Source organism: Varroa destructor, unplaced genomic scaffold (genome assembly GCF_002443255.2).
Source record: "Varroa destructor unplaced genomic scaffold, Vdes_3.0 BEIS01000004.1, whole genome shotgun sequence".
Taxonomy (NCBI): domain Eukaryota; kingdom Metazoa; phylum Arthropoda; class Arachnida; order Mesostigmata; family Varroidae; genus Varroa; species Varroa destructor.
The window spans coordinates 32,604,061-32,620,032 of NW_019211457.1; the positions used below are offsets into that span (position 1 = coordinate 32,604,061).

A 15,972-nucleotide genomic window follows, 5' to 3' on the forward strand; every position below is an offset into this window, starting at 1 on the left:
TGTGTAGAATAGACAAGGAAACGGATTCCAACGATTTCAGACTGCCAACAAAAGCTGATTAAGGTGTTGATTAAGTTACCATTTCAATTATAAAATTGATAATTTAAAGAACATGCGGTTCGCTAATGTTTACCGTGTGTCTCAATTTTAATTGACTAAGGCATGAAGGAACAAGAACTTAAAGTAACGTCGAGAATAAGTTGTTTAGCTCGATCGAATTAAAGGGGCTTGTTTTGGCTATAAATAAAGGTTACTAATAGCTCTACTTGCGCCATTTTTGAAGGACAACTATTTGTAAAGAGAAATGACCGCGTATAACATTTGATACACATTTTAGAGAGAATTACTTTCTTTAAAGCCACGGTCAACCTACAGGTATAATAGGCAATATGCCCGAAGCTTAATTTCGACCTGTGTTAGTTCCTGGTACCATTCATATACTGCAACATCCGCTATCCCGTGTAAAACACTCATCCGATGAAATTCTAGTGACTCTGTAAATATCTGCTTGTTTTAAAGGCACCTCTGCAATGCAAACGAAACGATTTTTTAGACGCCACGACGGAAGCATCAAGACCACAACATGTCCGATGAAGTATATATTCGCCGTTATCCTCACTTCGTTCGTACAAGTAGATCCCTCAATCATGCGAACGTTACTCTATTGGATAACGTATGCTTCACCTAGCACCGAGACGTCATACACAAGTGAGAGCTTACAAGCACAGCTAAACAACGAAAAACTTTAAAATCAAGCGAATACACGTTCATCTTGCAAGCTTGCCAGAGTTCCGCGAAAGTTTTTTAGGAATTTCCTAATAACATGAATCGCTAACTGCGACAGACTCCCAACAGAGTCCTCCAGCCATTATGTTTCAACTCGTCCAGTTGAAAATGGATGATTCTATCATCAAATCGGTTTGAGTCGTTATTGTTCTCTCCATACAAAAGATGGAATCCAAGCAAAAAGAGCTATTCTTGCATGGGGCCACGATAATCGACGACACCTTCACCACTGCCCTTGTTCACGGGAGAAACTTACGTGTACGGTCATGTCCCTGGCCGTTATCAGTGCACCGTCCCCAGCCACTGGTCATTCGACGCCATCGATGAAGTCGTCAACAACAATTAGAAGAAGCTGCAACGGGTAATGCTTTAAAACTGGGTGATTTGCAGTTGTCCTCTGTGTCAACACGGCTTTTTTTTTTTTTATCTATAGTGCCCAAAGCTACAGACATGTAAATAGGCTCAATCACACACGCACATATCTACTGAATTACATACGCAGCCAATTCGCTTGTGTTTTTGGCCATCTTTTTTTTTCTGAAATTCTCTGCCGTTTTCGCTACTGTCGGGCTTCGTCGGTCGGTAATCGACGTTGCTGTCGCTGTCGCTGTCGTGCACCTAAACCGCAACTACTACGACTTCTGCCAGCAGCTCGGCTGTGTTTAACTATCTATTATTTTTTCTTGCCTCTGTAAGTAGTTGAGCAGTGTTCGTCGGCTATTTACCTAGGAAATCACTCGATTCGCTCAATCCACACGTTCATCACCGCAAATAGTATGGAGCGACGGATACGCTTGTAGCAATGCCATTAACATCAACTAAGACTAAGTTTGTTCGGGAAAGGCTTCACGGTTTCACATTGTCGTGCAACAGTTCCGACTTTGGCGGAGCGTATCGATTGTATCTACCGCTACGCGTAATTTATTAGTAGGGCTCCAAATGTACGGCTGATGATGACGTCGAGAATGACGGTGAGTGCCCCGGAAGCTCATAGCGCTGCCGTGTGTTCATACACGACATGTCTGCTAATACTTCCTTCAAAATTCCAGCTGGGCGTACGACGATACATAGAGGCTGTACCAAAACCTCTAGGTGATTGATCCTATCTTGATTTACAGCTGCCGTTGATAGCATAGGATTGGTGTAAAAACCAGAGTTGCATTGAAAGTCCGTCTGTCACTCACTATCAATTTAGGCTAGATTGAGCCATCGTTGACATTGTGTATCGCTGCTTTGCACCGATAAATATTTGACGCTAACTTTATCAAAACTACTCCCATCTGCCCTGCATGTTTAGTAAACACCAAAGTCAAGCTACAAAAATCTATTTCTACCGTAACCATTCTATATATATATATACATACGCTGTAGTGTTTTTGTAGCGGTCTTTTGATTCTATCTTTATTATCGCCACCGTTCAGGGGGGTATCCGTGCCGCCTTTCTTCCAATGGCAGCGGGAATAATAATATTAGCTACAGATACTCCCTTAATATCCATGTGGCGTCTACGTTGGCCACTTGAACGTCCACGTTCTTCTATGGAGGACAATCAACATAGTCGGGAGAAACGGCAAAAATCGTGACGAAAAGCTGTATTTCCCGTTTATAGATTTTTTTCTACTGCCACATGGCCGCGACTGCTACTGGTACTATTTACATGTACGCCGACAACTAAATTTGCCCAGTTTGTCGTGGCGCCATCTATACTATGTTGGAGTTGCTGTTCTCGTTGACGCCGTTGTTGGTATATGGTGGCTTGTAAGAAATGGAAAAGCGGAATTTTTTATCGTGGTATTTTTCAATGTTGGTTGTTCTAAAATATTCTTAAAGTTGATTGCATAGATGATACGTACAGATACTATGTAGGCCTAATCACGCATGTTCAACAACAGATCCTTTTAATTGACTGTTCCGCCCAATTGGCGATGGCTCATCGTGTCATAAACACAAGAAACCATGTCGACCAATGGCAGCCGTGTTTTCTCTACAGTCTATATAATCTAAGTAGCATGTATTTTACCTTAGTTTGAAACAATTATACATCGTATTTTCTAAATTACATTATTCTGTACGTGTATTTTGTGTAGACCGCTTGAAATTGAAGCAATATTTCATTTGTAAACTCTAACGCAATTCTATCTCTAACTAGAGCTGACCTCGTGCGGTGAACATAATCGATAGTATATATAAATATCGATCAACTTCGTAATTTTCCGTCCAAAGACGCGGACTCATTCGTAAAAATCCGATGACCATCCCGACAAATCCCCCCAAAGCTGCCGTCGTATCGCATGATGGCCGTTAACGCGGCGTTATCATATATCCTGTCGCCTCCTTAGCTTAATCGTCCTATAGATTCGTTGACTTTCCTGACAACGTACAGTATAGAATATAGATGAGCGCGTCCTGCAGGAACAGCATCCACAGTTGTATCTGTTGTGACATGATACGCATTTTCACATCGTAGTACTTCGACTTTAGCATCAGCAACATCTCAATGTCCCGTTGCATTCACGTAAATCATAGAAGCAGTAAAATGCCATTGCCTCGTTCAGATTTCATCCTCTTTCGCATTGGTGCCTCGCTCCTTCTCGATCTTCATGTGGCGCGACCGGCGCCGCATATGGCTATTTACGGTATCATTATCTAGTCTACGTAAAATGCATGCACCGGCCATGGTGATAATGGCACACAAAATGGAATCGCGTGCCACCCGCCGCCCGCTCTCCCGGCAGTGGACAACGTTTCCGTAAATTCGGTTACCAAAAAAATTAGGAGCAATCGGAAGTTAGCGTCATCAGCAACTATCGTCCTCAACAACGAAGGAACGAAACGAATTTCAGAGGCAACACATGACGGCAAAGCGCCGATAATCAATCGTTTGGACAACGAGAACACAACGAAACGGGTTGGGCAAACATGTTATTTCGCTGGAGGTAGCATAAGGCGGATTGTTTATTAGGGGTCGTTTGTTGTCGGCAGGCGCAAAAAATTTAGGTCCATATACAGCCGTAGATCGTAACAGAATCAACGAATAGTGGCGTGATGTTTCTAATAGCTAATATTGCGCTCCTCCTGCGATGATGTTGTCGGGTGCATCATATCACTCTATACCGTTCTTTGTGTAATGGGGGCGCGGACAGTGGGCAGGGAATGCACGTGCTCCCCGTTCTTCGAATTGATGCTAAAATCCGCCTTTATATTATATGGCAGCTAGGTAACATGGGGCTAATTAAGGCATTTATTTGCCCGCTATCGTCGGTAATAGCATGGTCACATTGTCGGCGGGGTGTAAGCGATAATGAACTGCGTTACATATAAGTGAATCACTACTTTGTTTCTGGAACATAACTGTGGTGTTCCTTCAGTATGAAACGAACTCTAAAAATACCCCGTCAACGGTATCAGACGTAGTTTGATGGTCTTGATAATGACTCAATAACTAAGCATGCTAAGCGGTGTGCTTTAGCAAACAAAAGAACAGTCATAATAATAGTAACAAGACCAAAACGTTTTGATTCTCGTTATCTAACAGCATAACTTCTACGAAGCTCATCAACTTGTTCGAGTGAGGAACGAGTTGAGCTTCGTCGTTTACCAGCAATTTATTGATTGATAGTTCGTCATTGGTCTCGCTTTTGTTAGATTTCATTCAGAAACAGTAAACAATTGACTCGATCATTCTTTAATCAGCCAAAAAACAATAGATGTTAGACGCTCTTATGACGACCAGCGTTTGTTTGCGCGCGTCGAGAAAAGAATAATGTTTCTAGGTACATGTCGATGCGCAAATAGAACCAAGTTTACAGACGCTATTCACAAGCAAATAACACTACCCTGCCGACATGGTGATGAGCAAAAAAAACTGCATTTGTATGGTATGATACCCATGGGTATCTACCGCACATCAACAATCTTATTATGCCCGTGTTTTTTATTTAAATCTCGCGTCGCCCGCTACACGGACGCATGGGGCCGTTACCTCACAAAGGATGTGTGGCCTCAGGACCACAACTCACCAGCGAGCCTGACGCGGACAGAGTTAGCGGGTCTTCAAGCAGTGGTTCACATTGATAGCAATATTGATATAAAGTTTGTTCGTATCGGGCAATAAATTCATTTGCCTCTTTCGTTGCAGTTATTGTGTGCCTTTAAGCTTGTATCACGCTTATTTCTCCAGTATCCAATTGAGTTTCCACGTTTACGCAGTCTATCGTAATTATACGCGGCTTATGCCGAGCCGCGGCCACGCAGATCGCGCTTATGAAGCAGGGAGTACTTAACTGAAACGCAAAATTCGTCATTAGTTTTTCTCCTATACGCATTCTTAGGTAGCTCTATGCCCCGACCAACAAGCAGAGATTTAAAAAGATGGGTACTCTATTAATTATGATGTATTCGATGCAGTATCATTGCCGCCAATCACACTATGCCTCGACCTACTGATTGACAGACGTAAGTGCGTATTTGCCCCTCGAACATAATCAACGTCTATTAGCATGCCGTTATCGTCCATTAGAAGCCAATGGCTTAATGTTACTGTGTTCTCGAGCTGGGTTTAATGGTCGCCTCGCGATAGCATATGCTATTGTCTACTGAACCGGGTCACAAATTCGTAATTGGATTATATATGTGTAGTAATTTTATGGCCGACGCAAGCGAGCGTAATTCATCAGATCAGGCAATCGCTAGCCATACGATGTTTTTTCCAGACTTAAGGGCTGTAAATTTCCATTTAAGCAGAAGAAAGGCTTAGCATTCCATAATACGTTAAGCTATTTAACTCCGAATGGCAAGCCAAATATAGTCTACACACATAAACACCTATATTTTTTAATGTTGTTTATCTATTTGAAAATACGGAATTTCACATCATGGGGTTTGCGGCGAACAAAAGAAAGCGGCTACATTTGTTAGCTAGAAAAAAATCTTGTGTTTGAATGGAAAGTTTCTAACTATATATGTCCTAATCGATTTCAAACTCAAATAAACCTAGTTACGTTTAGCAATTCACTTGAGGTTTTCTTTTTAACGTCAAGTGGTTTAGACATGGCAACAGCACGCCGTAAATTACTGCGCGGAAATGGTCTGACGCCGGCCATGTAGCTTGCTATATACTCCGACGTGTAGCATACTAGAAGCTTTAAGGGTTCGGCCAATAGTAGTGTTTTGTATGGGGAATGTTTTTTTTCTGCAAAAAAGGGATATTCTGTCCTTCATAAGAGTCGATGAACCGGAAAGTGTATCTGGACATCTGGAGCAGAGTGTAATGGGTCTATCTTTTTCTCTGTTGTGACTCCATGAATTCACTTAACATCGTCTCGGCCTGTTGTAGCCTGGATTCGATTACTACAGTCAGCCAAAAGGTAGCACGGAGCGTTTGCCCGAAGGAAACGAATCGGGATAACGATCCCATCACATGGGACGGCGCTGGCGGGGCGGCCGAAGTGCAAGGGCGGTTATAACATCATTTTGTGTCTCTCCGAAACCGGTAGAACCTTGAAAAGTTGACCTCACGCCAGTTTATAATATTTGACCTAAGTGTAACTGAACTATTATGGAAGCAGCTGGGATGCTTGCTTGCTGCCATGAAGTGATCGAGCTGGCACCAATATGGCAGCCAAGTATAGTGCTCACTTCTGACGTGAAGCTTTCCAGGGGCAAGCCGACAGTGGGTCACATGTGTATCGTAAGGAGCTTTTGATGAACTCGTAATATCGACTGTGCCCATGGAAGAAGTAAATAAAAACGGTAAATTTACGGGAGACATTCGATTGAATTATAAAAAGCAAATGTAAGGCTTTCTCTTTCATTTAGGAATTTCCTCGATTTGCCACGTTTACTCATCCATTTGTATCATCGCAATTGAATGATTTAGTATTCTCTGTTACCTTTAATCTCAATCAATTTAACCAAAAAAGAACCTTCGCTTGAACCTCGAATCATAGTGGCTTAGTGTTCGTGAAGCACACCACGCATATGTTGAGCTATACAAGCTAAAGGACCTATATAAAATAAGTGTATTCAAATAATTTCGTATATCAGGTTTACACAATGGCGAGTTGATCTAGGATATTAGATTTACTTAGCAAAAAGTACATTCGACAGATGTATCTGTCGCTAATGGTGAATATCCACGACTGAGATTATGTAGAACTTCCCCTTAGGACACCGTTCATGCTAAAAAGGACATGATTAAATGGTTCAATATTGATAATAATATGTCTTTTTTGACGTATCATGGCACAGCGCGCCTTGTTAGGCCGAATAGTTGAGTAGTAAACGGATCGGACAGATAGATGTGTTAGTAAGCCCGACACAAGTGGTCCTAGCGTGTAGTACAATGCAATTAACGGGACATGGAGTAATCTGTGATTTTTTCATTACAATGTATTGCGATCTGCATTAAAGTCTGCCTGTTAGGCTCACGTAATGATAGTCAATAGCGTTGTTACTGGTGAACCGGCCTCTCCGCATCGACGTATATAGAAAGCTACATTATATACATAACTATCTATGATTTGCTAATAATAGCAGTTGGACAGCGCTATTGACACAAATTAAAAAAATAGCTTAAATAAAATAGTTTCTCAGTAGAAGCTGGATAAAGATTCATGCTTTGAATTTTCTCTCCGAAACCGCCGTTAGATATGGCTACATCAGACAGCTAGTCCTCTACCAGTTAGTTGTTTTTTGCGTTAAAATTTAATTTCATATCACAGATACTTCTACACTTTGCTGCCAGACGCGATACAATCATGATTACTTGTGCCTTTTTCTGATGACCTCTGCGTGACATTTATTATACTCGATGAAAAAAAAAGAACGAATCTTCAAGCACATTGCAGGTCTAATACGCGCTGTATTACCTAAAGGGGGATTCAAAGTCGTCTGCGCGTTTTGCAAAATGTGGTCCTTCGAATAGTTCTGCTACGTCACATATCTCTGAATAAATGTGCCCCTTATCCTGCCATTGCACTTCTAGAACATTTATATGACCTTGTCTCCCACTATGCTAATTTTTTTTGCTCATTTATCGAAATAACCCTTTGAGCACCTGTAACATAGGAGAAGTTTGTGCAGTACCTCTAGAGTTTCTCCTTACTTTTACTTATATCATAGAATGCTGTGCAATTGCTCATCTTCCTTCTTACTTCATAATACAGTTTTGAACTATTTAGTTACTTTTAGGTGTACATTTTGGATTTTTGAAGTAGACAAACCTGCTTCTCAAGAGGACCCTTTTTTAAGGCCTTTTCATTTGTTATTTGGTGTGATATTGTGTCAAGTCGCGATCAAACAGTATCTAATATTAAGGTAAAGCAGATGTTCGAGATGGAAGCAACTTCTAATCATCAGCCCTAATCTGCAGACATCCCGAATCAGTCTGTCGTCCGACGCCGGATTACAGTTGTAGGGTAACCCATAGCAGTGAGGCAAATCGCCGTTAGTCGAAGAAGCTTGCAGGACTTCTAATCTGTACCGGAAAGCAATTATTGACTCAGACTAGAGTCAAGCACTTGAAGTACGTGTCCAGATATTCAATGAATGAAACAAAATAGCCTTATCCACTACATTGTATATCCTTATACATATTCTTTAGCCATTCTGCTGTGTTGCACTCTATCATCGCCATTCATAAACGTTTTATTTCAATCTCTGTGACGCCGATTTTGGCGCCCAGTGCGTGAGCGATATTGAGAACCTGTTAGACACTAACGAAATCAGCGTTTGTTATCTTCCCTCCCCGTTACTTCTCTGTTGTCCTGCCCATCTTGTCCTTTAACCTTTGGTTTTCTACTTGTTCTTTGCTTTGCTGTTGTTCGATAGCCTCGCTCTGAAGCTTGCCAACTCGCATAGACACATACATACATTTACATACACAAAAACAAACAGGTACACACACGCACAAACAGTTATGCAGAAAGGTCTACGCCCGTAAATCTCCCTCACCAACAAAATATTTTCTCTAATCTTTCCATCCCGTTGTCACCGCTGCTGCTGTTATATTTGCGCCATACAAATATCCCTCTCTATTCTCCGGCTTCCGGCCTTAGCCTTTGGTTCCAGTTCGATCGACATAAGGTTCAATTCGATGACGTTTTTTTCTACCCCCAACGTCCTCGGCTAGTCCTACTATCAGCCATGTCACCACCGACACTACGGCTACTAGTAGTCTCTTCTAGCACAGTTCCCTTTCCGTTTCCATCTCATAATTTTTTCCTTTTCGACCACCGCCGCCGTCACGATATGCTTCTGGTAAACCTCACTTCACCCATTCAGCCACGCCAGACACTTCTCTTGGCATATTGCCTCTGTCCAATCACCCAATGGCTTTATATCGAGGCGTACAGCACGAACAAATAACGTTATAAAAAAGAGTCATTTCAGCGTAAGTGGAACAAATACGAAGATGACAACCATAGTGATGCTGATTACGTAGCTGCCAGGTTCATGATAGTGGTTCCTGCTTGGCCTTGAACAGTTTCGTTGTTATGTCGTTTGAGCTGGCCGCACCCAGCAACAGCAGCAGTAGTAGCGGCTTCGGGATGAGCAATAGGACTAGCGATAGTCGTAACTGACCTGGCTGAGGCCATACTCCCATGTTATTAGAACTATTCTCTATTGATATAATTTGATAAAGGCAATAGGGACGTTTTCAATAAGATCGGCGAAGAAAGTTTTCGGTCGAATAGTTTTATGCCTATCCACCATATTAAGGCTGAGATACGGGCTGTTTATGTTGATTCCATGTAAGGATAGCATAACCCCTGATAACCCTGGTAGCGATGGAAAAGATAAGCTGGTTCAAGAGAACAAAGTGAAAGAAGCCTCTTCGATTCTCGTAGAAGCGTGTTTTTGTCTCAGTGTTAATATATGTATACACGTGCACGTGTTGTTGTTGGAGCTTTGATTGATGCAACTAGAGATCCAGTATTATAGCCATAATCTAATTTTCTTTACCTTTATGCGTTGTTTTTAAATATACTCCGAGCTATATATTACACTTGTGTAATCATACGATATAAGCAAAGCATTGAATGTTAGTAAACAATATTTCTTAGCGATTTGACCGCCTGAATTTGGAAATGCGTCGTAATACATTACGTAAACAGTAGTAGTACGCATGACGGGGGGTTCAGAATGTCTCAGGACGAAACGCTTGATAGGTGAATGAGTCGAACTATTACAAGGAACCGTCATATTTGTCGTACGTACTTTGAATTGATATCCTTTTTTTATATTTATTTTTGCGTATTTGGCGAGCTCAGATATCTTGCTTTAATTTAAACAGTTAGATGAAAAAAAAGCAAATAATTTATCTTAAGAATCGTAAATAACTCACATTTGCCATTTAAGCTCGAGGTATGGATAAGAGTGCGTTCAATCAATACAAATTAACTATTGCTTGCGTTTGTACAAAGAAAACAAACGACTTTTTTTTTTAAGCATACTTAATACATTTCATCGCTCTGAGAAAAAAATGGAAAGTCCAGAAATCAGACATGAGACGAATGTCAATATATCCATTGGCTCTAATGCGCAGGTCCGAGGCAGGGAGTGATCAACTATTGAACCTTATAATGCAAAACAGCCATATAGTCGTTGAGGAAGTTCTTATAGTGATGCCTGCCACTTATCGTAACTATGAGAGAACGTAACGAACCTTTCCTATTACAGATATATTTAGAGGTTAATGCACTAAGTTTAATCGAGGGTATTTTGCATTACCGTATTGCCTAGGTCGATAGAATGCTACCTCTGATTCAAAATCGTGAGCTGTTCTATCAAAAAACTCTAAGATTCGATACTTCACACTAAGAAGCATTCGAGTAGACGACGGGTAAACCATTTATACAAAAAAAAAAACGAACGAGTCGCAAGTTAAATCGTAGGCACCCATTACAACGTATCTGTTAATGTCTATAACGAACTTTGCGTATAGTACCTGTCTGATCATGATTTAGTTAGTTTATATATAGATTGCCGTCGGCACATTCGATGCCGGCGCTTTTTTTTACTTGACAAATGAACACAGGGATACCTGCATCTGATCAAAGTCAACATCGTCACAATATCAGTTATACAGCTTTAAAAGCTAACTATATATATATATCTGAGTTCGTCAGATGACTTTCTATTTTCGCTTCGAACGTAAAATTCACTCTTGCTCACGTAACTGGGCCATCTTTACAATCTGCTTGAAGAGTCGCTCACAAACAGGTGCTGCCTGGCGTACCAGTTCGACTTCGCGGCGCGCGAACGGAACGTTGTTAAGTGGTACCAACTATTTAGCTGCCGACATTTCCATAGAAGTTGTCTGATGCCAGTTAAAATGTGTCTTCCTTTCAACTTGTGATTATTTCAGATGAGCACAGTTGACATGACGATTGCTTTCGGTACGAAAAATGTCATCTAAACAATAACAACTACGGTAATGCTGGAGACGAGAAAGCTGGGAACGTAGTACGTATGGTCTTCGTTACGGAATTGAATTCTACTTGCTTACAATGCATTCGACAGTAATAGCAAAAACGAAGCAAGCCAAAATTGTCCGAAGACGAGTGGGGAGGGGGGGGGGGGGGAAGAACTATCAAGCGTGTCAGCGAGGACATTTTTACGCTTAGCGCTTATCGTGACATTCGTTTTGGCACGATCACCACAGCCACTACGCGATATGTGCCATTGGCAGCAACGATACGACGTTCAACGTTGTGGAACGTCCCGGAAAAAGTGTGTCTAGTTACCTCAGAGAGATAAATTTTGCCAAGGCGGGATCAACGCAGGAGACAGATCAGGTAATCAAGACATGCCAGCGTGCTGCCGCCCGTGCAGAATGTTGCGTTTAGTTTTTGTCCATATCTGTTGACTATGCTAAGATGCGTTTTGCTGGTTATTGTATCAAATGCATATCGTCCTCAGACGAAAAGCTGGAAAAAATGGTCCAGGGGTGATTCGATATGCTGATTGTTTACGTTCTCTGTGTAGCGTTTCAACTTTATAATTGCAATGTAGTCAAGCCCTCTTCTTAGGTTAAGACAAATAATGAGCCCGGACATTGTCGAATGGCGGTGAACGGCTTAAAATGTTGATTTCAACACAGTGTTGCAATAGGGTCGGCTTCGGTCGCAAAAGCAGTCTACGGAGTACATAGACGCTCGACAAAACTTACTACTGCATCTGCGAGGCAGTGACCTTTTGAGGTCTAATTTAAAATCGACTATTATACCTAAATCGATCAGTTAGCAGCTTCGACGGAGATGTTTGTAGCTGTGAGCTCGATTTAATTGATTTTACATGCTTCTTCATGAAATCGACTCCTCTTAAAAGCGATTACATGTGAGCTGTACAGACCAGGACCAGGGAGACGAATGGAGACGAACAACCGGTAGGTTTCGTTAAGAAGAAATCTCGTTGAACAAAAACACCTTGGGGGCATGCTGTCATCGGGAGGTTGATTGAAATTTGCATATCATTTTACCTCAGTTCTAAATAATTATTCGACTCTATTATGCCTGGCGCATTTTCTACCACTTAATACATATTGTGCGTAACATTAAAACTGTGACGACTCCCGACTAGGGACCTGTGCAGAATCGATCTCCTAGGTCTCTGAGGCATAACACGGATCACTCTACGGTTTCCAGCCTTCGACTTGGAATACATTTGCCCCCGAAATGAAATAGGTAAATCTAGTTTAAAGGTCTACGTGATGAAATTAGGTGATCCGCGCCTTTCCGGCCCAAAACTGATTAAATATAGAGACGACAAATGCTCGATCCGATTGGATGTAGTTCGATATTATTATTATGAGATCAATTGTCGCCATGTTGAATGACACAAAACAACTAGCTGGCTCACAAAAATGAGCCAGTTAGTTGTTACCACGCGGTGAATACGGCGCTCAATAACACGCTACGCGAAAGCATCGGCTTATTTACATGTTATATTTAGATATCGTCGATCTGATCGCCAAATGCACTGTTTAAATAATAGTATATGTTACACTCACGTTATCAATCACGACACATATAAATCGGAATCGGTTTCGGTAGGGGCAAATCAAATGATGCGTACGCCATCTACCCTGTCACTGCAATAGATAACTACAATCGACACGACTGATCGATAAAGCTGATATACTTTCAATAGTTTCGTTGTTCTAGATTTGATGTTCCGTTACAATTGTCGCTTCCATTTTTCAACTTTCTACGCGACCCCCGACTCCTTGTCTTCTCTTACCACCACTGCCTCACTCAGTCGGTTGCCCCATTTTCCCGCATCGCTGAATTTGCCCTTTGTTCTCTTCCGTTTAGTTCCGCCTGTTGCTTCCACTATCGCATGGCGGTGTTATGTGTATGTACATTTAATATGATTGACGCGGGTGATCATATCGAAATAAGCTAGAAGCGCGTCTTGAACTCGGCATCTGCCCATGGTTGATGCTAATTTTGGGGCGACTCTCACCGACACAGACGCCGCACGATTAGCTGTATCATGCCGTCTGAGGTAAGCTTGACATTATACAATTAGTTAGATTATTATAACACGGTATAACCATAGTTGATTTGCACTTTATGGCGGTTGCGTCGTCATGGAACTTGCATTAAGCTGCTGTTTGTCACTGCTATGATTGAATCTTCGGTCTATTTATGCTTGTACCGTTCTTCTCCACCACTGCACAATTGTTCGAGCTAACGTTCTGTCTAGACGCAGTTTTACCCAGTCTGCAGTCTGCCGGGGCTCTGGCAGCCTGCACCCTGGTTCCAAGCCAGCTTCTCTGGTTAAGAAAACCTTCCTTCTTTTCCGTAACTACATGTTTTATAGTACAAGACCGTCGTTTGCGAGTCTTATCCTTTCCTGTCTGATGACGTTCGCCGACCATAACACTTAGCTGATTGACACAAGCTAAACGATGCTTGCTTTTGCGTCTGCTGCCATTGCTGATATATTGCTGGCGTTGATTAGTTAGCCGAATGGAAACCTCCAGATGAAGAGGAACTACGCCGACCTGCGAAAGACAACAAAACAATACCGCTATCGGCGTCAGCGTAAATTCCAACGCGGACGCGATCCTTGTCGACTTTCAGTAGCCCTTATTTGTCGTTTTCGATAGCAGCAATGGCGACAAACGCGTTAGTTTACCTACAATCAATATGCCGCCCGATTCATGATTGTTGTGCGTTCGCAGCTTGGATTGTGTTTGGCTATGGGATAGTCGCATTTTGTTCGCACCCAGACTGGAACAGAACATAGCATAGTGGCATTCCCCGTGTTGGCCGCGCTCTTGGCTTACTTGGCGTACCATGCATGAACTCCTCATGCGACAATTAGCACATTTTTACAAACGAGTTTCACGAAAACCCGCCGTTGCAGTTGTCTTTCATATGCCCGACCGTACGCGCCTTCCGGGCCAGCGCAGACGGCATCGCCTTGTTTCTCCTCGTTCGCTCGACAATGGCGATCGAATGGTAAAGAAAAAGAAGCCTCTTCGGAAACAGAAGCCCTTTGCCATATCACTTGTAGTGCAACAAAATTTGCCTGTGTCCTGAGTATGTCGCTAGAGCCATCGCTCTTTAGCCGATACCACGAATGTTACTAGTTTTAGGGGCTGGCGATGGCTCACAAACGTGTCCGCGAGCGCTCACTGCGGTCAGCCGCTCACGACTTCATCAAAGGAACACAGAGCAAGTGACATCATCGACACTGTTCGGGATCTACAAAGCTGTTCGTGCTAAAGGTACCACGAGGGCTGCAGGAATAGTCTGTAATAATAAAGCTGCGAGTTATCGATAAGTCAACAACTTTGTCACGTTCTTGTCGGCATACGTTAACTGTAGCTGTTGTAACTTCTGCGATTGCTGCTTCTTGACGTCGCAGACAAATGTTACCCCCAATCGGATTAAGTAACCCGTATCTATTTTGTTCCTCAGCCCGTTGGGCCCGCTACAAATAAATTAGATAGTATTACCCTACGGACTGGTAAAACTATCCTGCAATTGTCATGCGTGTCGCTACTTATGGTTGTCTTTGTTGTTGCTGCTGGGGTTGTCATTAACAATAAGTATTGATGATAACAGCCTAATAGCCGAGGTGTAGACTTAGACTGGTAAGCGTACGGGGTGGGGTGGGGTGGGGGGTGTATCTATAGACGCACCAGCCTTGACACACCACGATAGTAGCAATCATATTTATCACTTATACACTTCCATCGCAATGTTCTTGTTGTTGGTGGTGGTATTATTGTTAATAAAAATATTGCCCTGTTCGTTTACACGGAATAAGCAGGGTAGACGACGCTATCTGTTGATGTCTCCCTGATTCACTGATTCTTTTTATAGACCTACCGAGCAAGCTTTAAAGATATGGATGTGTAGTCAAATATGCTCCTACCCACTATATATATGTATATATATATATATATAAATTGCTCTGTCTATTCGGTTCGTGCTGCGTTTATAAATTAAACGATTGACTACATTTGCTTTCTGTACGCATCAAGTGACGTAGCTAATATAGCTAGCGTATGGCAAATCTGGGGTAAAAAGATATTAAAATTTCTATTGGATGTTATCAAGTTGCACGGACTGCATAGCAGCACTTAGGCCACATCAGTTCTTTACGTAATCTCATTCACTCATATCCTTACGCTAATCTACAAGCCTAGCTTCATTACTTTTCTGGCTGCCCAGTAAACAAAGAAAAGCGTCAGTACCAGCGTGCAGGTTTGGAAATGTGTATTTATCTATCTAAGTTGTTGATCCCGAACTCGTCCAAATAATCCCATAAGCAGTCTCGAGCTAGAAAACGCGGTGGCTTGAGTTAGGACCAAGTGCATAATTTAGGACACTAGTGCCTTGTATTTTTGTCATTCCATTCATTTTTCTATTCGCCGCCGCGCTTGCTTGTGCGCATGCATGTTTAGCTATGTGAGCGTCGCCGCTACAAGAAGACGCTGAAATTACGTTTACAAATGTGGGTGGTCGCACCTTGCATGGTCAGTGGCCGATGGGCAATTACTTCAAATAGTTGTGGCGGGTAAATTTGCAAAACCGTGGCACTTCGCTCAGGGTGTTTGCCCCAGGGCACTGAGAAGCGAAGAAATGTTCGTGTGCTCGAGGATAGCGTGAGTGGAATGGGAGACTTCTAGCAGTGTGTGTCGTATGGCTACCCGCCTTTGATGTG

At 42.3% G+C, this 15,972-nt stretch overlaps 1 protein-coding gene and 3 long non-coding RNA genes across 10 annotated transcripts in view; 3 read left to right on the forward strand and 1 right to left on the reverse strand.

Moving 5' to 3' along the window:
• The window catches only part of FER (tyrosine-protein kinase Fer), a 69,182-nt gene that overhangs the window by 25,857 nt on the left and 27,353 nt on the right, over nt 1–15,972 (forward strand). Inside the window, exon 2 of one of the 7 annotated variants that reach the window (XM_086986925.1) lies at nt 11,156–11,253. The exons of 5 other annotated variants lie outside the window; for them this stretch is intronic. The gene's annotated coding sequence lies outside the window, so the exon portion shown is untranslated. Of the gene's footprint in view, nt 1–11,155; nt 11,254–11,394; nt 11,586–15,972 lie in introns of those variants that run through there. One more of the 7 variants, XM_022802166.2, reaches the window with a different exon arrangement.
• The window catches only part of LOC147756096 (uncharacterized), a 28,493-nt gene that overhangs the window by 3,298 nt on the left and 9,223 nt on the right, over nt 1–15,972 (reverse strand). Inside the window, exon 2 of the long non-coding RNA XR_015326309.1 lies at nt 4,806–5,069. This is a non-coding gene — a long non-coding RNA (uncharacterized LOC147756096). The remainder of the gene's footprint in view (nt 1–4,805; nt 5,070–15,972) is intronic.
• LOC147756097 (uncharacterized) lies at nt 19–6,542 on the forward strand. The gene is made up of 2 exons (XR_015326306.1): nt 19–1,147; nt 6,122–6,542. It is a non-coding gene; the product is annotated as an uncharacterized LOC147756097 (long non-coding RNA).
• On the forward strand, nt 11,604–14,684 carry LOC111248974 (uncharacterized). Its single transcript, XR_015326308.1, has 4 exons — nt 11,604–12,175; nt 12,370–12,473; nt 13,104–13,296; nt 14,164–14,684. It is a non-coding gene; the product is annotated as an uncharacterized LOC111248974 (long non-coding RNA).